The sequence below is a fragment of the Myotis yumanensis genome, unplaced genomic scaffold, assembly GCF_028538775.1.
Source record: "Myotis yumanensis isolate MYYU_CA2020_CCGP unplaced genomic scaffold, mMyoYum1.0.hap1 SCAF_13, whole genome shotgun sequence".
In the NCBI taxonomy this organism is placed as follows: Eukaryota; Metazoa; Chordata; class Mammalia; order Chiroptera; family Vespertilionidae; genus Myotis; species Myotis yumanensis.
Window position 1 is genome coordinate 42507334 of NW_027223764.1, and position 27539 is coordinate 42534872.

General features: G+C 51.3%; 1 protein-coding gene across 2 annotated transcripts in view; it reads left to right on the forward strand.

Annotated features, from left to right (window-relative positions):
- Positions 1-27539, forward strand: part of CDH23 (cadherin related 23) — a 355887-nt gene that overhangs the window by 25591 nt on the left and 302757 nt on the right. The gene's annotated exons all lie outside the window — the stretch shown is intronic.

The window sequence follows — 27539 nt, forward strand, 5'->3', positions numbered from 1 at the left end:
CAGCACAACTTGAGACTCACCTAGAAATTGGGTCAGGGAAATGGAGGCGTTTCTGGATGAGAAGAGCGTGGGAAATGGTTATACTCACGTGTGCATGTGAGGTGTACACACATACACGCACACATGTGTGTGCACACACCGTCATGGGTGAGAAACCTAAGTCTTGGGGCAGGAGAGGAGGGTAGTCAGGGAGAGCTTTGTAGCCAGCTGTCAGCAGCTGTGGACCAGGGGCTGGTTTCTGCCCCTCTGTCCAGCCTCCAGAACCCACCTCACTCCCCAAAGGACCTGCTGGGGACACACTAGGGCCCTTCTGTGGGGCAGATCTTTTTGGCAGGGGGTGGAGGACAGATAGCCGAGCTTGAGGGGTGGGTTCCCAAGAGTCCCACTCACCCTGTCTGGGATGGTCCTGTGCATGGGAATTTGGAGCAGGCTCTTCAGAGGTGCCAGCTGCACTTGGGCAGAGGAGCCCACACTAGAAAGGTAGTCTTTTTAAAAATATATTTTCATTGATTTCAGAGAGGAAGAGAGAGGGAGAGATAGAAACATCAATGATGAGAATCATTGATTGGCTGCCTCCTGCACACCCCCTACTGGAGATCGAGCCTGCAACCCAGGCATGTGCCCTGACCGGGAATCGTTCCGTGACCTCCTGGTTCATAGGTCGATGTTCAACCACTGAGCCACACCAGCCGGGCTAGAAAGGTAGTCTTTGCCCTGGGAAACGAAAATCCCAGGGGAAGTGAGCACCCACTGAGTGCTCCACAGTGTTTCTTGAGCACCCACTGGGCTCTGGGGATGCTCAGCAGGTCCAGTGGCCGTGGCCTGCCAGGACTTTCATGACACTGGGAGGATCAGACATTTCAGCCAACCGTGACCACCCAAGCCAGGCATGGCTAGTAATTTGGGGCAAGCCAAGAGGGATGGGGGTGGGCGCATGAGAAAGTCACACCCTCCAGGAGGGGCCCAGGTACTGCAGACCCCAAATGTCCATGTGAGCCCCTGGGCATGCTGGACTCAGGGTCCTCGTTGCTCTTTCCTAAGGACTAAGGAGCCAGCGTGTGTGGGGGTGGCTCAGTGCGCAGGCAGGCAGTCGGGTGAACACCGTCGGGGGCAGAGCGCACGCAGGAGGTGATTTAAGGCAGGTCTTGATGGCTGCTGGGCAGAGCCTCAGCAGGCGGAAATGCAGAGGCATGGCGAGGACTCCGAGGCAGGGGCCGGTCCAGGGTCCTCTCACTCCCTGTCCCCGCAGACACTCCATCTCGCTGTCACTGAGACTGGCGGGCAGCAGGGGCCACTCCTCCTTAGGCTTCCAACCTCATTTCTATGTCACCTGTTTCATGTTTAGTACCGTGTGTCAGTCATGAGTTCCATACCCATCCTCCCACCGCCCCAGAGGGGCTGTCCTCCAGGGAGGGGCTGTGACTCTGTCCCCTGCTGTCGGCTCAGAGATGGACCCAGATGCTAAACTCTGTTGTATCCTAACACGTATCTTTTTCTTTACCTTTTTTTCTTCTCAATGCTCCACCCGCTCTCTCCCTCTCCTTTGTCACTGCTCGTGTTCTCCCAGGTGTCCTCACCGTCCCCTGGGCCTGGTCTCCCTGATCCCCAAGACCTCTGGGCAGTCCTTTCGGTGCAGCCAGAGAAGAGGGGGCTGTTGTTGCCCAGCCCGGTCCTCTCCTGTGAGAACAATGTCCTCTGTGCCCAGAGGCACACATCCCGCCCCTGCCAGGCAGCCCAGACCCTGTGCAGAGGCCTCCCTCCTCCCCCTCCTTCTCCTCCATCCTCTGACCTCCACCCTCGATCTCCACCCTTCACCCGACAGACACCATGAGCAGAGCTCTGTGCTTGGCACTAAGTGAGTTTTCAGTTTATAGTTAATATTAAAAGGAGCTCTCAGTCTATTGGGAGCCAAGGCCAACCACCTGCCTAGAAGATGCCAACAGCCCCAGAGTTCAGTAACCAGAGAATCTGCCACGGGAGTTTCTGACGGGTCCAAATAAATGGTGGCTACAATAGAGACAATCAGAGAGAGGCTCATCACCGGCACAGAGGAGTAATAAGGATAAGGACGACAAACAGTTACTGAGCGCCTACTAGGAGATGGCACCCCTCTGAGACGTTCTGTGCATTAACCCATTCCTCCGCACGGCCTTCAGTGAGCAGCCAGAGGCTGAAGCGCAGTGATGTATGTCCCAGCCTCGTGTCACCCCGGCGAGAGGCGGGGGCTGCTCAGGGCTGGGCCATGCTAAGCACCCACTGAGTGTCGCCTTCATTTAGGACAGGTTCCTCCAGGAGGGAGGAGGGAGGAGGAGGTCAGTCTTGCTGCCACTCTCCCCCCTGCCACCGTCGTCCCCCCTCCCCCACAGCCATAGTGTTCATTTAAAAACATAGATTGTCGTGACCCTTCCCAGCATACAACCCTTCCTGGGCTTTCCCTTCTAGTCAGACTGAGCCCATACTGGCCCCTTGGCCTGCAGACTCCACGGACCAGCCCCTGCCAGCATCTGACTTCCTTTCCTGTCACCCTCCTCCTGCTCCTTCAGCTCCAGCCACTCAGCTTGCCTTTGGTCTCTGAACAAGCCCAGCATATTCCCACCTCGGGGCCTTTGCCCCTGCTGTTCCCTCCACCCAGAATGCTCGTCCCTGGGACTTCGCGGAGAGTTCGCAAACACTGGGACCTCTTCGTTGCTTATTTCTCCGGAGGCCTTTCCTGGGCACCCTCTCTAATGTAGCCGCCTTTTCTTCAGCTTACGCTGCTTGGTTTACTTCTTAATATTTCACATCTAAAGTTCCCATTGTTTATATGTTTACGGCCCGTCTCCCCCTCCCCCTCCCCCCACATCTGGAGCAGTGACTATTCACTTTTTTTTTTTTTTTTTACCATTTTTGAAAAACGAGTTGTTTTCTTTTTATTGAGTTTTGAGAGTTCTTTTGTATTCTGGAGAGTTCTTTTATACCACATATATGATTTGTGAATATTTTCTCCTAGTCCGTGGCTTGTCTTCATTCTCTTAGCAGTGTCTTTTGAAGAGCAGACGTTTTAATTTTATGAATTGTGTAGCCAGACTTCTTGATGGGGTGCTCTTGGCCTCAGTCCCGTTTCTCACTCCCCCACTCTTTGCACCCGGCTTCTGCTCCCACATCCAGACAGGGCTCACAGGAAGGCCAGCCCCCAGCCGCCCCCTTGCTCAGTCCAGTGGGCCGTTTTCAGACCTCACCTCCCGGACCCTCAGCTGTTTGACCCTGCAGGTTCTCATGGCCTAACTGGCTGCTCTCCAGGCGCCTGCTCCCCTCCTACCTCTGTGACGGTTCCGGCTTGGTCTCCTTCTCCCACATGCAGTGGTGCTTCCTAGAAAGTGCCCCAGCCCCCGTCTGTCCGCATGGTGGGGTCTTCCCCTCCACTCGTGCCGTGACCACCCCAAGCCAGTGACGCCCAGCTCGCCACCTGCAGCCCGCCACCTCTGCAGGCTCAGGATGCAGGGACCCAGCTGTGCCCTGGCAGCTGCAGGAGGAGGGCCGGAGGCACCTCCCCTTGTCACATCCCTGGTACCTCCTTGAATCACCATCTCAAACCTGCCCACGCCCTGCTGTTTTCTGCCTCCGTACCTTGTTCATCCAGCCCCTGCTGCCCAGGGTGCCCTTCCCAGCTTTCCTTTCCTTCATCCATCTCATGATGCCTCTCTTCCAGGAAGCTTTCCTGGATTTCCTTCTCCGTGGTCTGTCCTCTGGCTTCTCATGGCCTGTGATAGAGCCTAGCACCTATCACATCACATGGCAACGATCTGTTTTCGTGTTTATCCCCTTCACCCGGCAGTGGTTGCTTTGAGGGCTGATGTGACTTCTCATTCGTGTTCATACCCCCCACATGCATTCACAGGTGGGTGATCCCGTTTCAGGGCTGGGTCCATTTTTGACCTCAGTCCATTCTTGACCTTCTCCAGCTCTGCTCCAAACCTCAGGGAGATGTCCCTGGGGACTACCTGACCCAGACTCCTGGGACACTGGCTTCCCTCTGGATTTAGCCAACGGGAGGCCCCAGGCCCCTGGACAGCAGGGTCCTGGAGAGAAGCCAGGGTGTTGCGCCCCCTCACTCTCCCCTCGGGTGGTGGCTCCAGCTCCCACCGGTGACCATGACCCCTGGCTTTGGGAACAACACTTCCTCTCGTGTCCCTCTGGTGCAGAGCTGGCTGTGGTGCCTTCCTGCTGTTCCTGATCCCTGGGTCACCAACCATCCCCTGTTTGGTCTCTCAGGTCCCCTGTCACCCATGTGACCAGGTCCCCGCCCTAGATTCCTTCTCTGCTCCACAGAACGGTGCTCTCTCTTCTTGGGTGGACCCTCCTAGACCAGTGATGGCGAACCTTTTGAGCTCGGCGTGTCAGCATTTTGAAAAACCCTAACTTAACTTTGGTGCCATGTCACATATAGAAATTTTTTGTTATTTGCAACCATGGTAAAACAAAGACTTATATTTTTGATATTTATTTTATATATTTAAATGCCATTTAACAAAGAAAAATCAACCAAAAAAATGAGTTCGAGTGTCACCTCTGACACGCGTGTCATAGGTTCACCATCACTGTCCTAGACTGTCGGGGTCTTGAGGGCCAGCTCCCCTCTGCTTGTACGGAGGATGGCCCACCGGTTGGCATGGGTGATTGCTCTGTCCCCATCCTTTGCCGGGTCCTCCACAGCGAAGCAGGGCCCGTGTCCTTGTGCTGGGCCCCTGAGGGAGTGGCCTGAGGAGGGTTGAGCGGCAGGCAGCGCCCGGCCTCCCGTGCTCTTGGCGTGGCCTTTTATCTATTAAGCCTGCTGAGTGGTGAAAGCCAAAGTGGCCCAGGTGGTGGGATAATCACATCTTTAATTGTGCTCGAATGAGATTAACTTCTTATCTGACAGTTTGACATCTTTATTGTTATTAATGCCGAATAGTGCATTGTTATTTTTTTTTATAAACTCCATGGTGGCAAACATTTTCCCTTTATTTGGATTAAAAATAGATGTATCTGTTACTTCCCCTCATTCATTATCTGGGGCGGGACTCATGGCCGCAAGTAGAGGAGCAGGACCGGGGTGAAGGGCAGCCACGCTCGCCTCGTCACCTCCCAAGGGGCCTGTGGGAGGAGGCACCAGAGCTGATCACTTAGCAAAGACGTAACTGGGGCCTGGGCCACCGAAGCCTCCGGTCTCTTCCTGGGAAGCAGGGGTGCTCCTGTGTGTCCCCTCCTCCTTGCCCCTGCAGAGAGGCAGCGTTCTGGGATATAGACTGTCCTAGGAATGTTTAGGATAATGTCTTAGTGTCCCCTAATTGGAATTTAGGTTCTCCATCATACGAAGTAAACTGAGAAGGAAGGGGTGAGAATTAAACAACGTAAATACTCTGCTATTCATTTGCTCGTTCCTAAGTATGTGCTGGTCACCCACTGCATTAAATGCTGGGTGCCCTTTGCTGACCTCCAGGTTGTTGCCTCTTTGGAGAATGGGGTTGGGGGGGGCAGGATAACACAGAGGCCATGAGCACGGCTCTGGAGTTAGAGTGCCTGGGTTCAAATCCTGCTGCCTGTGTGTCCCAGGACAAGTTACTCAACAACCTGAGCCTCAGTTTCCTCTTTTGTAAAAGGGAGATAATGCAGGTATTTGTTTTCAGGGATTTTGGAGGCATTAAGTACCTGTGAAAACATTTAATGCATTGCCTGGGGCACATCATAGCCAAAGGGCATTAAGGGTGGTTATAGTCGAAGTCTCATTGGCCCCTGCCAGCTGTCAGAGGACTGGTCTGCCTGGGGTCCTGCCTGCGGTGTCTCTGGTGTGGGGTTAGGCCCTGCAGAACAATAGCTGGAGGCTCAGGGGGCCCTGGGAGGGCTGTGGCGGGACAGAGCCCTGAGTCCAGAGCCTTGTGTCCCCTCCCCAGGGACCCTGTGCCCACTCCCAGGCCTCCTGTCGCCTCCACTTACCCAGTCATTAGCCCTGCTGACAAGGTCGATAATGCCTCCGCCTTGGAGAGCGGGTGCCAACGTCTTTATCAAAGCCAATATTAATTTTCACTAATTAGGAGCTGCCGCTAATGAGCGTCACAGCTAATTTAGCTCATCTGTAACCCGGGAACGGCGCCGATCCCGTGCCAGGCTTTGGAGTCCAGGATGCTGGCGCCCAACGCCTCCCCCGCCGCCTCAACGCAGTGCAGGGGTGCCAGCTGCCAGTGCAGCCTGCACTGCCAAGCCCCTGGCCAGCTTGTTCTGCCCAGGGCCCAGTGCCCCCCCACTCCAGGGAGTTCCCCAGGTGAAGCCAACAGGGCAAGTCCCTCAGGATGTATCCCTGCCAGCCCTGAATCTGGGAGGCTTTCCCTTAGGCAGGCTCTGGCTCCATTCTGCCGCCTCCCCCAGGAAGCCTCCAGAGACTACCTCAGCCCAGCGAGCCCTTCCTCCTCTGGGAGAGCCTAGCCCTCATCGGCCGGACACTGGCAGCTGATCGGGCCTGTCTATGATAGTGTTTGTCAGGTTGCCTTTTTCCGGGAGACGGTAGAGCATGAGCCCCGAATTCTGGCAACTAGTGGCCATTAGACTACGCCTCACTTTCCTCCTTGCTAAAATGGGGAAAATAACATATTAATCCTAGGGTCATTGTGACATCAGCTGAGAACATTGCTCTTTCCTGCTGTGGTTCAAGGGTCCACATGCTTAAGTCTTCCCTTTCCTTTCTCCATCCTTGTTTCCGACTCGTGCAGGGCAGGGCTCTCCTCAGAGCAAGCAGGGGTTCAGGAGCCTCGCCAACAGGCTCAGCCTCCAGTGCGGTGCCAGTAATTGTCCAATGAATGAATGGGCGTGGACTCTCATATCTCCTCTCTGAGCCTTAGTTTCCCCATCTGTAAAATGGGGCCATTGGCCAGGTCACCCTCTAAGGGCCCTTTCAGGGAGTCTGTTCTGTGGTCCTCCAGGCTCTGGGGAAATGGTTGGTGAGTGAATAGATGTGGATCTCTGCCCCTCACTAGGAAGACCAGATGGGTGATTTATTTCCTTCCAGACCCCTCGGGGCAGACCCCAACTTTGGGGTCTCAGGACCCACCTGAGAGAACAGACACTGGTCTGAGCTGTGCAGCCTGGGAGCGGGGCCAGGCGTATCTCTCTTCCTTATCCCCCAAGCCATCACTTCCGGGGGGCCCGAGAGGTTGCTGTGGCGTGGCCCTTGGGCACACAGTGGTACCCCGGGAGCTGTCCAGGAGCACACTGTGCCCTCGGTCCTCCCTGGCACCTCCCAGCCGCGTGTGAACACATTGGAGGAGGGAGGGTGGGAAGGGAGGGGGTGTGCGGGCGAGGGGCTGAGACTCCTTTGGAGAAGTTCCATCCCTGCCTCCTTCGCTGCTTCCCTCTGTGAAGCCTGAGCTCTCGCTGGGGATGGGGAGGGCCGGGGAGGGCCGGTGAGGACATCTTGTTTGCACTTATCACCTCCGAAAGCGACCTTCAGGCCGAGCCAACTTAGGGGGAAGTGCCTCCAGCCGTGACAGATTTGGCTATAAATCTTTGCTATTAATAATGCCTGGTTCCAAGGTCTGTCGTTCTGTGTGCCTGTGTGACAAGCGAAAACAGTGCATGGCCCATCTGTCACCCAGGGGTCCCCGCCCCCAGCCGGCCCTACCTGGGGAGGGGTGGTGCGCTGGGGGCAGGGGTATGAAGGAGGCGAGGGGGAAGGTCTGACCTGGGGCAGAGGTGCGAGTGCAGCTGGTGGCCTGGCATGCAGGACCTGAGGGGCGGAGGCTGGGCTCTCGGTGAACAGGCCCCAGTTCCATGCCTGGCTCCAGACGCCTGGAGGCCTGTGAGTGGGCCTGTGGTGGGCCTGGATTTAGCTCGGGCTCCATTTACTGTGGAGCCTGGGCAGGTCCTCTCTGACGTCAGTTTCTTTTCTTCAAAGTCTGCCGAAACCGGTTTGGCTCAGTGGATAGAGCGTTGGCCTGTGGACTGAAAGGTCCCAGGTTCGATTCCGGTCAAGGGCATGTACCTGGGTTGCGGGCACATCCCCAGTAGGAGATGTGCGGGAGGCAGCTGATTGATGTTTCTCTCTCATCAATGTTTCTAACTCTCTATCTCTCTCCCTTCCTCTCTGTAAAAAATCAATAAAATATTTAAAAAAAAAAAAAAAAGTGGGAGGGAGGTTGAGGTGGTTGCCGATGTCCTTCACCCTCTGGCTGTGTATGTGGAGCCCCCACCCTGAGGGGCTTGCGCACCTCTGGTGATGTGGGTAATGGGAGCTGGGTATAGCTGTGCACAGACAGCAGCACGCGCAGCAGTGACTGTGCGAGAAGCCACGAAGGGGGGGAGACATATCCCCAACTCCAATGTGCTCCTCAGGGTTCTCAGGAAAGATGTGGGGCTGGAACACCCACTTCATGGCCTAATGGAAAACCACTGACTTGGCTGAGGGGACAGAGGTGGCCTCGGGGGGAGAGGGGGGTGCTGGACAGCTGCGTAGGTCTGCTAGGCCTTGTCTCCTGTGTGCCAGCTCTAAAATTCATTTTTTACTCTGGACCTGTACTGTGAAATAGATCACATAGACCAGTGATTCCCAAAGTGGGCGCTACCGCCCCCTGGTGGGCGCTGCAGCGGTCCAGGGGGGCAGTGATGGCCACAGGTGCATTTGTTTTAACTTTTTTTGTATTACCTTTCTATTCTGAGTTCAATAGTTTCATAATTTCAAACTTCAATGTTTCTAATTTACACCTTTCTTTACTATATTTTACGAAAAAGGTAGAAACATTAATACATATATCTTCCTGTTTAATTGCTATTAAAATTTTAAAAAAATTAATTTCCAGGGAGCGCTGAGTAATATTTTTTCTGGAAAGGGGGCGGTAGGCCAAATAAGTTTGGGAACCACTGACATAGTCAGGAGCATGTGTAGACCCTGGTCATAGAGGTTAAAGAAGTATTGTGAAGCACACACCTGTGTGCCTCACCCCAGCATGGCCAGCCCCTTCAAAGCACCCCTCCCCATGCCCGCTTTGCTGGTTCTGTCCTCAGGAGTGTGGACACCCCTCCTTTCAGGGCCTTTCACCAGGAGGGAAGGGGCATTCTCCAAAAGAGCCTGGAAAGACTGACAGAGCGGGGCCCTGGGAACACTGGTGCTGCTTTATTTTGACCTTGAATGAGATCCTCTGTGTGCATCCCACATGGTGGCCTCTCCCACTTCATCCTCTCTCCCAGGCCCTGGTCCTGCTCCTCTGACCGGTCCTCCTTGGCCTTCCTCTCTGGCTCCTCTGAATGTTGGCTGCTCAGGGCTCTAGCCTCAGCCCACTTTCCCACTCCCTCCACAACCTCTTTCTTCCTCACCTCTCCCTTGGCTTCCATCGCCGCGTGTAAGGTCCAGCTTATCTCTTCCCCAGAGTTCTAAACATGTGTGCTCACCTGTCTCCTGGACCTCACCTGAGAAACTCCTCGGGCACCTCAAACACAGGTCTAAACCAGAATTCGTCTCCTGCCTGTCTCCCAAAATTTAGTTTGTGGTTCTAGTTGCCTCAGCCAGGCATTGCAAGTCAAAGTCCCTGACTCTAAGCTCATTTGCTAAATAAGTCACTAACTCAGCCCAGCTGTGTGCTCAGTGGTTGAGTGTCAACCTATGAACCAGGAGGTCATGGTTCGATTCCCGGTCAAGGCACATGCCTGGGTTGTGAGCTTGATCCCCAGTAGGCACATGCAGGAGGCAGCCAATCAGTGATTCCCTTTCATCATTGATGTTTCTCTCCCTTTCTCTCCCTCTCCTTTCTTCTCTGAAATCAATAAAAATATATTAAATACGTCACCAGCTCTGGCGGTTTTCCACTTCTGAAATGTCGCACCCACACCACCTGCTCCTTCTTTTTATGCTGGGTTCTTATCACCTCTGCTTTGCCCAGGATGGTGAATCTCTCACACTCACGCTGTGTTCCTCTCATTCTCTGCCCATCCCAGACATCATTAGTCAATCATTGCACTTTTACTTTTCTAAACACAGTTCCCCAGGCAGCCACGACCTATCTACCAGAATTGGTGCATGAGTTGAAAGTGATTTGCTCCCACGGCCTGGATTTCATAGTAACACCCCACCTAGTCTCCTTGCCTTCCGTGTCTGTCCACGCAAATCTACCTTCTACACGAAAGCCAAAGGAACTTTTTAAAAGTACAAATGAAGCCAGGTGACTCTTCCACTTTAAAACCCTTCCTTAGCTACTGTTTAATGGGTACAGAATTTCAATTTTGCAAAATGAAAAGAGTTCTGGAGATGGATGGTAGTGATGGTCACACAACAATATACTGAATGCCACTAAACTATACACTTAAAATGATTAGTTAACTTGGTAAATTTTTTGTTAGGTTTATTTACCTCAATAAAAAATTTGAAGATGACAAAAAAAAAAAAAAGAAATTCTGGCACGTGTTATGACATGGGTGAAGCTTGAGGACACATACTAAGTAGAATAAGCCAGGCAGAAAAGGACAAATATCATGTGATTCCACTACTTATATAAGGCACTTAGAATAGTCAGTTTCATAAAGACAGAAAGTCATGTGGTTGCAGGATCTGGGCGGGGGGGGGGGGGGGAGAGTGGGGCGAGGAGAGAATATGGAGTTAGTATTTAATGGGTACAGAGTATCAGTTTGGATGATGACAAAGTTATAGAGATGACTAGATGCCCGGTGCATGAAATTCTTGCACTGCAGGGCGGGGGTGGGGGGGGGTGGGGGGGTCCCTCAGCCCAGCCTGCACCCTCTCAAAGTCCAGGACCCCTTGCTCCTTACTGCCCGCCTGCTCGCTCCTCACTGCTCCGCTTGCTGTTCCTTAGTGCTGCTGCAGAGGCAGGAGAGGCTCCCACCACCTCCACTGTGCTCACCAGCCAACCGTAAGCCCAGCTTCTGGCTGAGTGGCACTCCCCCTGCGGGAGTGCACTGACCACCGGGGGCAGCTTCTGCATTGAGTGTCTTTCCCTTGGTGGTAAGTGTGCATCATAGTGACTGGTCATTCTGGTTGTTCTGGTCATTCCGCCATAGCAGTTGCTTAGGCCTTTATTATATAGACTAGAGGCCCAGTGCATGAAAATTCATGCACTGGAGGGAGTGTCCTTCAGCCTGGCCTGCCCCCTCTCACAGCCCAGGAGCCCTTGGGCTGGCCCTGGGCAGCTGGGGGGTTGAGGGGACTGGGGTCTCCAGAGACAGGCACACGGCGTGGCCGGGCCCGGCCTTGCCATGCATCTGCTGCCCCGGCGGGGCTGAGGGGACTGGACGCTGCCATCTTGTGGCTGTGGGTGCCACCATCTTTGTGGGTGTGGCAGTCAATTAGCATATTCCCTCCTTATTGGCTGTGGGTGCCACCATCTTTGAGATGGAGTGAGGGTCAATTAGCATATTACCTCTTTATTAGATAGGATTAGTGGTGATGGTTGCAGAACACTGTGAATGTACTTCATGGCACTGAACTGTACACTGAAACATGGTTAAAATGGCACATTTTATGTTAGGTGTATTTTACCACAATTGAAAAATATTATATGTTATTGTGTATAATATTGTTTGTATATTATGTATAATATATAAAATATGGAATATATAAAAATTCGTCTATAGCTCTCCATTGCTAACAGGATAAAATAAAATCTCCTTAGCCTGGCATACAGGGCCCTTCATGATCCAGGCCCTGCCCACGTCTCTCAGCTTCTCAGTCTCGTCCCCCACCACTGCTTCACGGCCCCTCCCCCCACCTCCTGCCGTGCCTGAGGATTTATGGTTCTACTGACACATCTTGCAACCTCCTGCCTCTGGGCCTTTGTACTTGCATTTCTCTTTCCTAGGAACCCCTCCTGCCCTCTGATACTTCCTCCTCATCCTCATGGCCACTTACCCCATCACAGTGAGCTGCCCCTCTCTGTTCCCCTGGAGTATCCTGAACACCCTTGTCATCAGGATCTGTTTGCGGCGTTGACTGCTTCTGACTCATCGTGACATCCCCGGGGTCCAGTGCTGAGCTGGCACACGTGGTCCTCAGGTGGCCCTTGGATGCTGTTGGAGCCGAGGTTTGGATGCCATGCCCATGTTTCTCACTGGCCTCTGAGGCTGCTCTCCATGGCTGCGGGTCGGCCCATGTTCATTGGTATGTTAGTAATCCCACTGGCCGAGGAGAAATCTAAGAGCCTATTTCAAAAGCCTGAAATAGATGTTAAACAGTTCGCTCTTTTCTTAGAGCCATTTCTTAACAAGGGATCAAAAAGTAAGTCTTTTCTTTTCCTCTTCTTTTAAGACTGGAGCGGCTGGGCGGCAGTGGGCTGGTTTATCTGTCCCCTTCGTTCTTATGTGTGTTCACTGGTCACATGCAGACTGAATGGCTTTGGGTTGGGGAGGGGAAGGGAATAGTCATTTACTGAGCGTTCACTTGAAGGCAGGGACTCTCAGATGTCTTTCTTCACTTAACCCCGTTCTGTGTGTTCCCACTCCCAGGGCCACACTCCAGCGCCTCTGGGCTTCCAGCAGGCGGGCCCCTTCCTTCTCTCTCCCTCCCCTCCCTCATTCTTTCCCTTTGCTTGCTTTAATTGCTTTATTTCCTCCCGTGCTGAACCTCCAAAGCCCAGTTCCCTGACATCAGGCCTCAGATCCCAGAATCCCTTACAGGTCCACCCCCAACCAGTTACGCTTCCCCCTTCCCCCGACCCCAGGAGTAAAACCTCTGAACCTCTGCCTTCTCCTCCCAGCCACGGGACTGTTCTGAAGTTGATGCCAGAAGTTCCTGGTCCCTTGGAAAGCTTCCTCTCTCTAGGCTGGTGGGCAGCTGAGGCAGGGAGGGGACAGACAAGCGAGAGGCTCCTCCTACCCCCAGGAGGACATGGTGGGGTGGAGCTTGGGGGCTCAGGGCTCAGGGCTCAGGATACAGGCTGGGCCACACTGAGGGCATGGGCGGGTCAGAATACCCTCCATGCTGCTGGCTGGTTGTTAACTTCAGATTTCTTATTTCCAAAAGGATCTGGGGGCTTAACAGGAAAAGCCGGGTGTGACTGGAGACACGGGAATAAAACATCCCAGTGTATCCGGGGAAGTGGAGGAATTAGGTGAATTCAGGTGCCCGTTGAGCAGATTACAACATTTGGGGGCATTGCATTTTGCTCTAAATGTCCTGATGGCTAAATCCAAAAGGGAGCCGAACTGAGGGGTTTCCAGGCAACAGAGAGCGTGCCCATCAATCTATGGAGGCAGCTTTCTCCCGGGAGGAAGTCTCAAGCAGGAATTGATTATGTGGGTCTTAGTACAAAGGGCACTGAGGGGCACAGTCCGCAGCCTTCCGTGGCACTTCCTCGAAAGATCGGAAATGCTCTCAGCGCTGCTCACAGGGCCTGCGTTGACCGTGGATGGAGGCAGAGGCCTCACCTCACGATAAATCACACGGCGGCAGCTGCTCAGATTCCGCGCGGGGCTGGGGCCTGGCTTTCTGGGAAGCCCCGTGATGCTGGGTAGTCCTTAGGACTTGGCGACTCACCCTGGCACAGCCGCCACTGCTCAGGCTCTGAAATCACACCCTCACACCTGCCACCGGTGACAGTCAAGATGCTTCCTAACTTTTCCAGCGCGGATATGCTGCACTGAACAGGTGCCGGTCTGCCAGGGGCTGGAGCGGGTCCCACAGACCCTCTGGTGGGAGGTTTGAGCTCTCTGGGGAGGGGCAAGGTGGTGGGGTGGGCAGCACCCGGGGCAACAGCTCTTTATCAATGGGCATGTGATGTTTCAATGCACTTTTTGTGTCTATGTTTTGTTCGTTTTGTTAATCACCTGAGGACATTTTTTCCATTGATTTTTCTGGAGAGTGGAAGGGGGGTGGGGAGAAGAGAGAGAGAGAGAGAGAGAGAGAGAGATGAGAGAAACACATCAATTGGTTGCCTCCTGCAAACCAGGTACATGCCCTTGACCAGGAATTGAATCCGAGATCCTTCATCCAAAGCTGATGTTTCAGTGTTTTAACAACCGGTGAGGTCATACAGGTACCTCCCAGCTGGGCCCCAGCCCTGCCTCGTCTTTTGTCCCTCTCTGTGCTCTGTTCCCAGCATCCCTCACAAACGCAGGGACACACACACAATCTCTCTTTCACTCCCGAATTTCCTTCCTGGCAGCACGGTTGCCTTAATAATTACAAGAATGGGGAAAGGAGACCCTCCCATTGTTTCCTGGCCCTCGTGCTGCGGGCCGGCCCCTGGGCTCAGCCCTTCGGGTGGAATGCAGATTCCCTGAGCTCATCCTCCCAGCTTGTATGTGGAGGTGATTCTCTCACCCATCCTACAGGTGAGGAGGCTGACGGAGGCTTAGAGTTTAAATCCCAGTCCTGAGAGGAGGTGAAGCAGAAACCGCTCCGTTAGTGTGTGCTCACTTACACACATTGCCTGCGCCCACGTTCACGCTCCCGCACACAAGCATGTGCACACTGACGCTCATGCATACATGTGCAAACACGTACACACACACTCGCTCTCACATGCAGTTTCAGGTCCTCACCGCCAGAGCTCCCAGAAGAGGCCTGGCTCTGGTCCGCCAGCCTGAGCGTTTGTGGAAGTCACAGCTCGGGGATCCTCTGCTCTCCCACATCTCCCAGCCACAGAGCAGGCTGCGGTGTCCCAGGCCCTGGTCTGGATGTGGGGGCCAAGGGCCCGCGGCACAGCGGCCCCATTACTCACAGGTGGGAGGATATGAGAACAGTCAGGCCGCTCTTAAACGTCTCTCCACGTCGTCCTCATTAATAACCGTAATGCCAGCATCACTTGCTCTTAAATAGCCTCATTTATCAACAAGCAATTTGCCGTGGCGAGGTGGCAGGGACGCAGATAAGCAGACGGGGCCGAGGTGCTTGCAAGACACCTGCCAAGTATCTTCCTCTCTCCTCCTCCATCTCCAGGGCAGCGGGAGAAAGAGGAGGCAGCGGGCAGGAAACTCAGCAGGAGGCAAAATCCAGCCTGGAGAGAGGGTCTCAGAATCACCCCCTTTTCTAAACCCATGGGAAAGGGCCAGTGTGGGGCAGGCGTGGCTGCTGGCAAGGCCCTGTCCTTTCTGGGCCCCAGGCTTATGTGCGGTCATAGGAAGTCCTCTGTCCTAGGGACACATCCTGTCTGTCTGACAGCTCCTTCAGCCGAGAGCCGGGCTGAGAACCAGGAGGTCAGAGCTGGGTCCTGCTCTGCCACCTCCTGGCCATAACCTTGGGGACACAGTTTGATCACCTAGTGTGTCGTCCATGAACATTAGCCTCGATGGTGGGCATCCTTGTATTGTTTCTGATCTTAAAGGCCCTGTGTCTAAACTTCTTTCTGTTACGTATAATACCTGCTGTAGATTTTTGGTATGTAGATTCCATGGAGTTAAGGAAGTTCCCTTCTATTCCTAGTTTGCTGGGTTTTTATTACAAACAGGTGTTGGTCTTACATGCGTTGATACTCGTCATCTGTAAAAACGGACACCTCGCAGGCTTTGTGAGAGCTGCGTGAATAATTTACAAGAACGTTCTTGGACTCTGTACAGGGCTGTACTGTTTAGGTGTGTCTCTGGCTGCAAGGCACAAGGGCATTGGCCGATGGCGGTGTAAACAGTAGGGGCTGGTGTTTCCGAATAAAGAGGCTACAGGTTGGCTGGTTAGTGGTGAATGACACCGTGGAGACCCAGGCTTTTCTGTCTTTCACCTTCCTTCCTGCAGCGCCCTTTGGCCCTCAGGCTGCCACGGCCACAGCCACCTCTGCCTCTTCATCCCAGAAGAAGCGCGGGAGGGAGAAGCCGAGGGCTTTTGCTTTGACTTGTCTCTGAGAAGCCATCCCTCTTGCTCTGAAGCCGCCCTCCCCTTGTATCTCATTGGCCAGAGTCAGCTAAAGGGGGTGAGACCCTTTGACCGCCATAGCCTCATCCTGGTTCTGAGGCCAGTGGGGTCAAGGGCCCTCCACTGGCTGCCTGAACAAGTTGAGGTTGTGCAGGCAGAGGACCAGTAGGTGGGGTGGGCGGGTGGGGTGAGCATGGTTGCTGGCAGGGACATGGGCCTGTTGTCGCTTGGGTGGTGAGAACTGGCTTGGAACCCATTGCTCCAGGCTGACCTCCTGTCACCCTGTGTCCTGCTTGCTCCCAAGAGGCTGGGGCTCCGTGACAAGCCAGGTAAACAGGAGGTGAGGCCTGGGTTCTCACGCTGGGAGACACGGACCCGGCTGGCACACAGGAAGCCGTAGATCAATCAGATTTACCTCCCTGGAGTGCTGGTTGTGTTTGGCAATGCAGTGGAGAAAGAAACATTTTATATTAAAATAAACACGAATGTATTACGGAGTAGAATGCAGAATTTACATCGATTTTCAAGACAGGCCACTGGACTCTAAGCTCTTTGAGGACAAGAGCATGTCGGCCCCATTCAGTTTTATGTAGGCACTCAAAGTACATGTACTGCATGAATAAGTGAGTGAAGTAGGATGCAAGCAGATAAAATATTAAACGTGAGACTTTGAATTAATTTCATCTGTGGAGATTTCGGCTTTAGGCTAAACATCTCCAGGTCTCCCAGGATACCAGTTCCCTTTTCCTCTGCATCTAGGGATATTTTGCGGTGAGGCTCTGATCAGCAGATTATTTGCTGAAGATTCGAAGTGCTCTGAGAGTGCAGAGGAAAGGGAGGCAGAGTGTGTGGGAATATCAGGGAAGGCTTCCTGGAAGAGGTGGGCCTGGCGCTGGGAAAGATGGGATGGGAGGAGCGGAAGAGCAGGCACGATGACGCAGAAGGCAGGAGGAGCAGGTGCTTTTGTAGTCTGGGCCGGCAGAGGGTCGGCGGGTCGGAATGAGATGGGATAAATGGCAGGGGCTAAGCTGCTTAAAGTAGCCACACTGTCCACCAACGTTTAACCGCATATCATCTCACACCAGGTCTCCGACAGAGGTGGACAAGTATATCGTCCTCATTTTATAGATAGAAAGTGAAGGCTTAGTCCATATCCACAGTTACATAGTCAGTAAGGAGGCAGCTGAACTCGAACCTGGCATAGCAATCTCCAACTCTCCTACTCTTGGACCCCTTCTCATTGTTCTAGGCCAGTTCCTAGAAATGGACTCTGAGATGGAGATTTGCATGCAGGAGGCTTGTTGGGATGTGCTGGAGAGAGGCGGGCAGGACTGGGCAGGCAGAGAAGCGGGGTTGTGCCTCGGCTGATCCTCGGGAGAGCTCAGGAGCTGGGATGATCTACATCGAGGCAGGGAGCCAGGTCTTTGTCCCCTCCATCAATCACTCACTGGGCACAGACTGTACTGGCAGGGGGCATAACCTTGGGCAAGGCGTGTACTCCGTGTCTTCCCCTTGTTGGCAGGAGCAGCCTCCCTCCCTCACCTCCCCAGGTGTATCTAGAGCACAGTGTCCTCTCTGCCTAGAATGGTCCTCTCTCCCTCTCACCAACAGAACTCCAGCTTATCCTCCAAGTCCAAGTTCACATGTCATTTCCTTTAGCTCTAAAATCTACTGTCAGAGATATAGCAAATCGCCGGATACTACATTACCACTTGTATAAAAAGGAGAGAGGAATAACTCATATATAAATGTACATGTGTATGTACTAGTATATATGTATACACACATACTTGCTTGGGTAAGCATAACATTTATCTCTGGAAAGATACATAAGAAACTGCAAATAGTGATCGCAAGGTAAGGACTGTGTGGGTGGGGGCTTTTGGTGATTTTTGAATTTTGAATGATGTAAATTAAATCAATTAATAAAGTAAGATCAATCAAATAATTTTTAAAAACACAAAGAAGGAAAAGAACAGTTACATCATTTTTAAAAAATATTTTTATTGATTTCAGAGAGGAAGGGAGAGGGAGGTAGAAACATCAGTGATGAGAGAGAATCATTGATGGCTACAGAGGATTGATCCCGCAACCCAGGCATGTGTCCTTGACCAGGATCAAACCTGGGACCCTTCAGTCTGAAGCCCGATGCTCTGTCCACAATCAAACCAGCTGGGGCTGGTTAAATCATTTGGAAGGGTAGGGCCTAGCAGCTCACTTTTCTGCATATGGCCCTTTCACCATTGTAGTTAATTCATGGTACGAGTCTTTATTTAGAATCCATCCTTACGCCTGGATTGTAAGCTCCGTGAAAGCCGTCTTGTCCGCCGTGGTAGCTGCGAGCCCAGCACACCCTAATGAACATTTGAAGATCTTGAGTCTTAAGCCTCAGGCTGGCTGCTAATTCTCTCCTCCCCTACCCTATGCATAAAAGCAGCCTGCTTTCTTCCCATTTTTTGCTCGTTAATGCTCTTTATGATCACTTGTGCAACTCACCTAGAGGTCCTTTGCATAATATATCCATTCTGTGCATGGGGTGGAGAGTTTACACACATAATGTGCAGGAGTCTGCATTCCCTGGGCCATGGTCCTTACCCTGCCTGTACCTTTCTTTAACCCAGCGGTTCTCAACCTGTGGGTTGCAACCCCTTTGGGGGTCAAACGACCCTTTCACAGGGGTCACCTAAATACATCCTGCATATCAGATATTTACATTACGATTCATAACAGTAGCAAAGTTACAGTTATGAAGTAGCAACGAAAATAATTTTATGGTTGGGGGTCACCACAACATGAGGAACTGTATTAAAGGGTCACGGCATTAGGAAGGTTGAGAACCACTGCTTTAACCTCAACTACTGCCCACTGGGTGCCTACCCCATGCCCTGCAAGAGAGCCAGGGTCAAGGGAGATGGACACAGACACTTATTTCATTTAGCTAAGTGCGTGGTCTGATAGCAGTGAGCACAAGCGTCTTTGGGGGTGGATCAGGGTAGGTGCCCACGCCCCTCACTCGAGGAGATGTCTGGGCTGACGTGTGGAGGAGAAGCATTTACAAGGAGATTGGAAGTGAAGGGTCTTCCAGACAGAGGTGTTTTTGGCTTGGCATCTTCTCCTGTGTTTGGGTACCGGGCTCAGAGAAAAAGATGGGACCTCTTCCCCCTAGGAATGAGGGCTGTCCGCCAGTCCTGGGCCTCTGGGAAGTACTGGCTGGTCTGCAGAGCCTTTGCTGGTACTTCCCTGGCTGCTCGGACATTTCTGACCCCGTCATTCTATTAGTCATTTGTGGTCCCCAGCTAATAGTATGCACCAGTGACCCACTTGCTGCATTTACTTCCCACACTTGCTTTATTTAGCCCACACAGGGTTTCTTTAAATATCTGATTGGTTGTCATTTAAACATTGGGAAATTTTGCATCAAAATGTGGATTTCCGGTTATTGTTGAGTGGATCTGGCAACAATCAGCTGCAACTGAGAAAGCTGCCCCCTTTCCAACAGCTGAATGTCTTTGTTCATCTGTTTCCTACCTGAACCATAGTGACATTGAGCTTGTGCCTTCGTGGATTCCTAAAGAGGCCAATTAAATAGCCGGAACATGTCTTCATTTCACTCTGGTTCTTGAAATATAGTTTTACTTAATAGAGAATTTTAGGTTGGCATTTACTTTCTCTGTTGACTTTGGCATCCATTGTTGTCACTGAGAAATTAGCTCCCAGTTTAAAATGTTGGTTCCTTGATGGTAGTTTGTTTTTCTTCTCTGGTTGATGTTAAGATGTTCTGTTTTTCTTTGATGTTTTACAGTTTCGCTATGACTTATCTGGTGTGAATTTCTATTTGTTTTTCCAGCTTGGGTTTCATTGGGCTGCTTGAATCTATAGGTTGGAGTCTTCGATCAAGTCTGGAACACTCTCAGCCGTCTCTTCAAATACTGCTTCTGTCCCTTCTTTGCTTCTGGAATCTCGGTTAAATATAGGTCAGACCTTTTAATTTTATCCTCCATGCTTCTTAGCCTCTCTGTTATATTTTCCATTTCTGACCCTCCGTGCTGCACTCTGGACAATTTCTTCAATTTTATCTTTCAGTTCACCAATTCTCTTTTCAGCCTTGTCTAATCTTTAAAAACTAACATATTTTAGATTTATGTATACATTTTTATTTCTAGACACTCTCTCTGATCCCTTCTTTACATTTCCTTGCTCTGTATTCATATTGACAAACCTGTCTTTTAGTTCTTGAAGCACATTTCAGCAAGCAGATTTTCTATTCTATGCCGGATAATTCCAATATCTGAAGCGTTAGAGGGTCTGATTATGCTGCCTGTTTTTCCTCAGGTTTTCAGTCCTGGTGTTGAGTGTGTGTTGATTTTGACTGTGAGCTCCTCATTTGGCTGGAAGGGTTGGGGGAGGAATTCTCTGAGACCTGAGACATTTAGCAGGTTACTCTAGGGCAGGGCTCCTCAAACTACCGCCCGCGGGCCACATGCGGCCCGCCGAAAACATTTATCCGGCCCGCCGGGTGTTTTTGTCGCCGCTGCCTGTTGCCTAGCAGCCGACTAGTTTTTTGTTAAACTATAGTCCGGCCCTCCAACGGTCTGAGGGACAGTGAACTGGCCCCCTGTTTAAAAAGTTTGAGGACCCCTGCTCTAGAGAGAATTTGTATTTGTTTTTATCAAGCACTTAGGCTTACTTCTTGTTTGGGACCCCTTTTTTTAAGTTACACTTTTTGCTTAAGGATTTTTAGTCATCCAGACGATGTGAACTTGGGCTACAAATGTTTATGTGAGCCTTCTTGTGGTTATGAATCCTTCAGGGTCATGTTCCCCTTTCTATTCAGTACCACAATTTCAGAGAAACGTCATTTTTTAAGAGATTTCCTGGTTCCCATGGGAGTAAAAATTTATTTCTAGTTCATCCTTACACGGGGTCTCTGCTTTAGTGGGGATGGTTTTCTGTGAGACTTCCTGCCTTGCGTGGGGCACCGTGGGCCTGGGCTTCTCCTTGTCTGTGAGCCCTGGGGGCTGTGACAATGAGAACTCAGGTTTACTGGGTTCAGTAACTGACCCTGAGGCATGAGCCAGTCTTTCTGGGTTTCTTATTTCACTTAGTATTTAGCCTGAGTATTTCTTACTGTTTTATCAACTTATTTACCCATTAATAAGTTTTAAGAGATTTTATCTGGTATTTTTAGTTGTTTTCAACTTTCAGTTTGATCCAGGTACCTAAACCACATTGCCAGAATTGAAACCAAAACCATTTAAACTATACCCTGTTTGAGGGTAGGAAATTTTTTTTAATATTATGACTTTATTGATACTCAATATTTAGTTTTATGTTTGGCACATACTGAGGCCACAGGATAGATCCTCTGTAAATGTTAGTTGAGTAACAAATGACTGAGTAGGCAAGGGAATAATGGGTGAGGTAGATTGGAAGATCATATTACAGACAAGGAAACTGAGACCAAGTGACTTTCCAACACAACGGTTGGAAACCAAGTTGGAAACCAAGGCTGCCTGAATGAGTCTTATTAAGGGCAGCCAAGTATATAATACAGTATTGTTAACTATAGTCACCATGGCTAACTATAGTCACCAGACTAACTATAGTCAGGGTAGATCCCCAGAACTCATTCACTGTGCATAACTCAGATTTTATACCCTTTGACCAACATCCACCAACCAAGACTTGGGTGCCATTCAGAAACCCCAGTGACCAGAGGGTCATGTGATCTCAGCTGGGTTAAGAGAGGTTGATGGCCATGTGGTGGGGATGTAAGGAAGACTTCGATTATTCTCTTTCTGGCAGCCCCACACACTCGCTCACCTTAGCGATCCCTCAGACAGTAACCATGCTGGAGTTGTTTCCCTGCCCTTCACCTTTGCCCACTGTGAGGCTACAGGGTGGAGGGGAAGTGGGGGCCTTGGAGAGGTGCCCAGCCCCTCCCTGGGTGGAAAGGCTGCCGGAGCCAAGGCTTACTTTGTGGCCCAGGCTGGGCTTCTGAGAGGGTGCTGTTGTGGAGCTGGGCCATCGTGCTTTGAGGTCCAGCTGCATGTGGTTCTCTTGGGCATCTTTTTTTTTTTTTTTAAATCTATTTATCTTTAAACCTAACCCGAGGATATGTGTTTGGGTTCTTCCCACATTTATTTGAGAGAGAGAGAGAGAGAGAGAGAGAGAGAGAGAGAGAGAGAATCGATGTGAGAGAGAAACAGTGATTGGTTGCTTCCCACACTTGCCCCAACCAGGGATCGTACCGAAACCTGGGTATGTGCCCTGACCGGAAATTGAATCCGTGACCCTTTGTTGCATGGGATGACACTCTAACCACTGAGAAACACTGGCCATCATGGGGCATCTTAGACTTCTCCCCAGTACTGCCTTCCATATCATACCACTAACTCACTAGCTCCCTGCCCATGGCATGCTCCTAGAACACATCAGTCACCTTGAGAAGACCTTGAGATCCTCAGCAGAGTAAGTGGACTTGCACAGTCTTCGGCACATAGTTGAAGTCCAACAAAATGTTGCTCTCCAAACTTGACCTTCGCCTCAGCCCTCGATCACCATGTAAGGGCATTATGGTGGTGGCTGATTTGACCGAACGCTCTCAGAGGAGTTGATTTGTTTTTCTAATAACCGAAACGAGGGTCACAGTCTATGCCCTTCGTTTGTGATGCAGTTAGAAATAGCACATTTCGTTCTCTGATGTTGTCGATATATTCTGTATAATCTGTGGGAGGAAGGGGTTACAGCAAAGTTGATGAATAGGGGGAAATATATTTTGGAAGAGATGAGGTAAAAAATAAATCACTTAATTGTGACAGAGGAGAACAGGATTTTAGTCCTGACTCCATCACTACATATGGGACCTCAACCATTCCCCACCCATCCCTGGGCCTCAGTGTCCCTGTAAGTAACCTAAGGGCACTTCGTGGTGTCTGAGGCCCCCTCTGGCTCTGACCTTTGGTTCCCACTAGAGGCAAAGGACCCCCTTCTCCACTGGACCCAGGGCAGGTCCTGGCCACAGTGTCCCTGGGAGGCCACTCTCAGGGGCTCTTTGTCCTCTGTGCACAGGCCCACGTGGTACCACATCAACTCCTAGTGAGGTGGAGATGGGGAGGCAGCCAGTGCTTCCTGCACTTGCCTGGTGGTGGAGGGAGGTTGTTGGCACCCTCTGACATGCTTTGGTGGGGAAATGGCCCTCTGGGCACTGGCTACTCAGCCCCAGGTCCTGTCTGCGGTCAAGGACAGAGGGGCCTAGGGAGCATGAAGTGCATGTCTGCTACCCCCGTTCTAGGCCTCTTGGAGCACCAGCAGGTTTCAGATAACAATGTAAGAGAGAAGATCCAGCCAGAGAGAGAACAGAAAGAGCCCAGAGTCGTGCCCACAAGTTCCTAGAAGTGAATTACACCCATAATGTTCAGAGACGAGGGTACTGAAAACCATGGGTGATGTGTGTGGGTACATAGCCAATCTCTGGGCAGTTCCTTGGCTAAATGGCAAGGGGACCCCCCTGCAGCCCACCCTTAACTCTTTGTTTACTTATTAAATCCACCTCCTACCCTCCAATGTCCCTCATTTTCACAGTATGGGGCCAGAGAGCTTTCAGCTCTGTCTACAGGGAAGTGTGAAGAAGAATCCTGATTCCAATGGAAAGGGAACTTCCAAGGACTCCAGAAGGTTGCCCTCTGCCCAATTTGAAACTAAACTTGCCCAGGTAAAGAACATCCTCCTAGTCAGGCAGGCACCCGCAGGCGGGGCATCAGGAAGGCTGTCTGGCTCTTGCTCTCTTCTCTGCCTCTCAAACAAAGACAGCAAGACATTCCTAGGGATGGAGTCCCTGGTATGGCTTTTAGCGTTATTAGAACCACATTCCTGCAAACTCTAGAACCAAAGTGGGTGTCTAAACAGCGATTCATCAACTCATTCATTCAATCACTTCTTTGTTCAGTAGACACTGACAGAAGGCCTGTCCTGTGCCAGGCTCTGGGGACACAGCAGGGAGTGGGAGTCACAGTCTGCATTCAGGGTGCTCACAGTCAGGTGGGAGGGTCAGAGCAGAGCAGCACCTAGTTAGGACACCACGTGTGAGGGGCTCTGGTTGGGTCTGCTGTGGGGGAACCGAAGCCTCTTTGGGGTGTCTGGGAGTATGAAGTGCTTTCTCTTCTGTTGTCTGACTTGACCCATGTCACAACCTTCTGAGGCAGGAACAAGGCCCAGAGGCAGTGCGACTTGCAAAGGTTACACACCTGGGAGCAGGGGTGGGACCTGGGACTCTGACTCCCACACTGGTTGACTCTGGACTCATCACTCAACTGAGCCATGGTCTCTTCAACATTAAGAGAGTGTGAGGCCACTGGCCAGCCCCTGGTGTGGGGGTGTGGCAGTGGAAGACCGGAATCAGTGGCCAGCAAAGTACTTTCTAAGTAGTGGGCATCATGCACATATTTAGAGTTAGTATGATCATGATCTCCCGCGTTCAGGATTTGGCCTGAATGAAAAGCAGCCCACCTGACACCCAGCTAGGGAGGCCCAGGTTCCCCACTCATGAAGCAGGGGCTCACACCTTGGCAGGGGGAGGGGCTGAATCATCTGGAGGAAGGGTCTCAGACTCTGTACTCAGATGCTCCCCTCCATTTCAGAGGCTCTGATATCAGAGGTTCTTATATGCTCCTGGGATGAGAACAGCTTACTCAGCTATTTGTTCCTTTGTTCATGTGTTCATTTGCTCATTTATCCATCCACCCATCCACCCTCCCTCCCATTCTCTCATCCATCACCCATCCCTTCATCCATCTTTCCACCCACCCCAAGAAAAGATATGTCTGAACTAAAAACATCCAGAAAAGTTCATGGCCCAATGTATCCCCCAGTTATTTCCTGAACCACCGATGTCCTTTGAGATGCTCTTGGAAAGAAGTGCTTCTTGGCCAAATAAATTTGGGGAAAGCTGTACCTTCTGTACCCCCTTGTAGGGCTCCACAATGCATGCTAGTGGAACAAAGGCTCCGAGAGGTCCTGCAGGAGAGAAGCCTGTTTGATTTTTTTTTAAATGCAATGTTCTCTAGACCTTTTTGACCAAAGAACACTTTTTCATGGAGTACCGTTAGCCTCCAAGGGAATTAATGATTCGTGAAATACACTTTGGGAAGCATTTCTTTAAGCACAAAATCTTTTTTTAATTATAATGACTTGCATGGAATATTCTTCAGCTCTATTATATAGTACCTGCCTTCTTACATGGAGATGACTCATCATTTAGCACTTTCTCGGCACATCATTGAACACATCACCGTGAAGAGCTCTCTATGATGATGCATTGTCATTGACAGGAGCTACTGAAGGGACTCGGGTTATTTTAAGTTCTTACTTTTCAGAGAGTTTTGGTCTCTCCCCTTTGTGAACAGAAGAAGTGGTTGTTTATTGCTTCCTTATTATTATTTACTAGAGGCCTGGTGCACAAAATTTGTGCACGGGGCAGGGATCCCTCAGCCCAGCCTGCACCCTCTCTATTTTGGGACCCCTCAGGGGATGTCCGACTGCCGGTTTAGGACCGATCCCTATGGAGTCAGACATCCTTCTCATAATGTGGGACTGCTGGCTCCTAACCGCTCACCTATCTGCCTGCCTGGTCGCCCCCAACTGCCCTCCCTTGCAGGCCTGGTCGCCCCTAACCACCTCTGCCTTGGCCTCCACCACCGTGGCTTTTTCCGGAAGGATGTCCGGAAGGATGTCCAGAAGATGTCTAGTCTAATTAGCACATTACCCTTTTATTAGTATAGATGTACCTCCCTGATACTTCCATGAATTGAAAAGAAAACCAATCTAATTATAATTGTATGTAAAGTAAGAGTAAAGGGTGCTGAGTGAGTACCTGACTACATCTCTCTGCTTTTCATACTGAGCTTGAAATTTAATGCATAGATTTTGTATCAGGACTTTTAGTTGCTCAGAGCCCCTTGGAGCTGGTTTCCTGCTTTTCGTCAGTGTTCTGGGAACTGAGTATGAGGGATGTGCCCCTTGGAGATGTGTGGTGTTACTAACCCCCAGGAGAGAGAAGGCCTCCTGTGAATCATTTGGGGCTGGTACTGCATATAAGAACATTATCTTCAGGGTCAGATGGTCCTGATTTGAATCCTGGCTCTACTTCTTCATAGCTGTGTGATCTTGAGCAAGTTGCTAAACCTCCCCGAGACTTCATCTCCTCGTTTGAGTGTGGGAAGACCTTCCTCACAGATTTGTGGCAAATATTAAGTGAGACTGTGCATGTGAAGTGGTTAACAGGTGCCTATTATACAGTAGGTGCTCAATAAATGGTAGGAGTGGAAAGGCTGGGACTAGGGTGAGGTAAGTGAGGTGCCCAGGGCACGGAATTGTAGGGGACACTCTGTGCAAGTACAGGGTCAACACCTGACTGTCCCATCCTGGCACCTCTCTTACCTCATACCCTGGCTAGCGGCGCACTGTCACCCACAGTTGTCTCAGAGACTGAAGGCCTGGAAGGTCCCTGATTAGATGAGAGAGACCCATGTTCACCTAGAGCAGTGGTCGGCAAACTGCGGTCCCTTGAGTGTGGCTCTTCCACAAAATACCACGTGTGGGTGCCCACGTACAGTGCGATTGAAACTTTGTGGCCACACTCAAGGGGCCAAAGAGCCGCATGTGGCTTGCGAGCCGCAGTTTGCCGACCACTGACCTAGAGCAGTGGTTCTTAACCTTGGCTGCACATTAGAATCATCTTTTTAAAATCCTGATTTCTGGGCCTCATCCTCCGGAAATTCTGTTTCTTTGTTATGGGGTGAGGCCACAACATTAGTAACAAAGAAACAGAATGTCCGGAGGATGAGGCCCAGAAATCAGGATTTTAAGAAGATTCCCAGGTGATTCTAATGTGCAGCCAAGGTTGAGAACCACTGACCTAGAGCCTCCTTCCCACATGAGGCTGCAGGTGAGCCCCTGAGAGGACGGGCCAGATAGAAGAAGGCTGTACCTGGGGAAAGATGGGACTGGGAATGAGCCAAGTGCTTCCCACTTGGGTAGGGGGCTTGCTCACCAAAGCATCTATGGGGCTCCCTCACCCTCAAGAGTGGGGACAGGGCCTCCGCCAGCTGGGCTGGACCCCCACTTCCCTGTCAAAACTTTTAAAAACACAAACAGTGGCAAGAGCGTCATTTGCATAAATCTCATTAGAAAAAGTGCAAGTTTCATAAATCTTGTGATAAATTAGTGCGATATCATTCTCAACGTGATGTATTAATTTTAGGGCGAAATGAATGGTGCCGCGATCATTGTGGGTAATTATGAGTCTCCTCAAAGAGGAGGTGATTTCCGGAGGGACTTTTCTGGTCCTTCACGGAGGGAGATGGGCGGGGGAGCAGGGGTGAGGGAAGGGTGTCTTCTCACCTGCTTTTCTGGTTTCATCTTTCTTAGCTCCTTAGCTTCCTTCCCACTGTAGGGAGGTGGAAAGAAGTGGCCTGGCTCTGGCTAAGGAAGGGACGGGGGTGGGGGTGGGGGGTGGGCACAGGAGAGGTGGGATTCTGAAGTCAATCATGAAGGTAGAAATTACTTGTGAAAAGAATGTAAGTGGCTGGGACCTGGGCCCATAGAAGCTGTTACCCTGTGGTCCTCAAAGTCATGGCCCCAGCTCAGAAGCCCCAGTATCACCTGGGAGCGTGTTAGAAATGCACATCTGAACCGGAAACTGGGAAGGGCCCGTGAATCTGCCTTTTGAATAAGCCCTCCTGGGGAT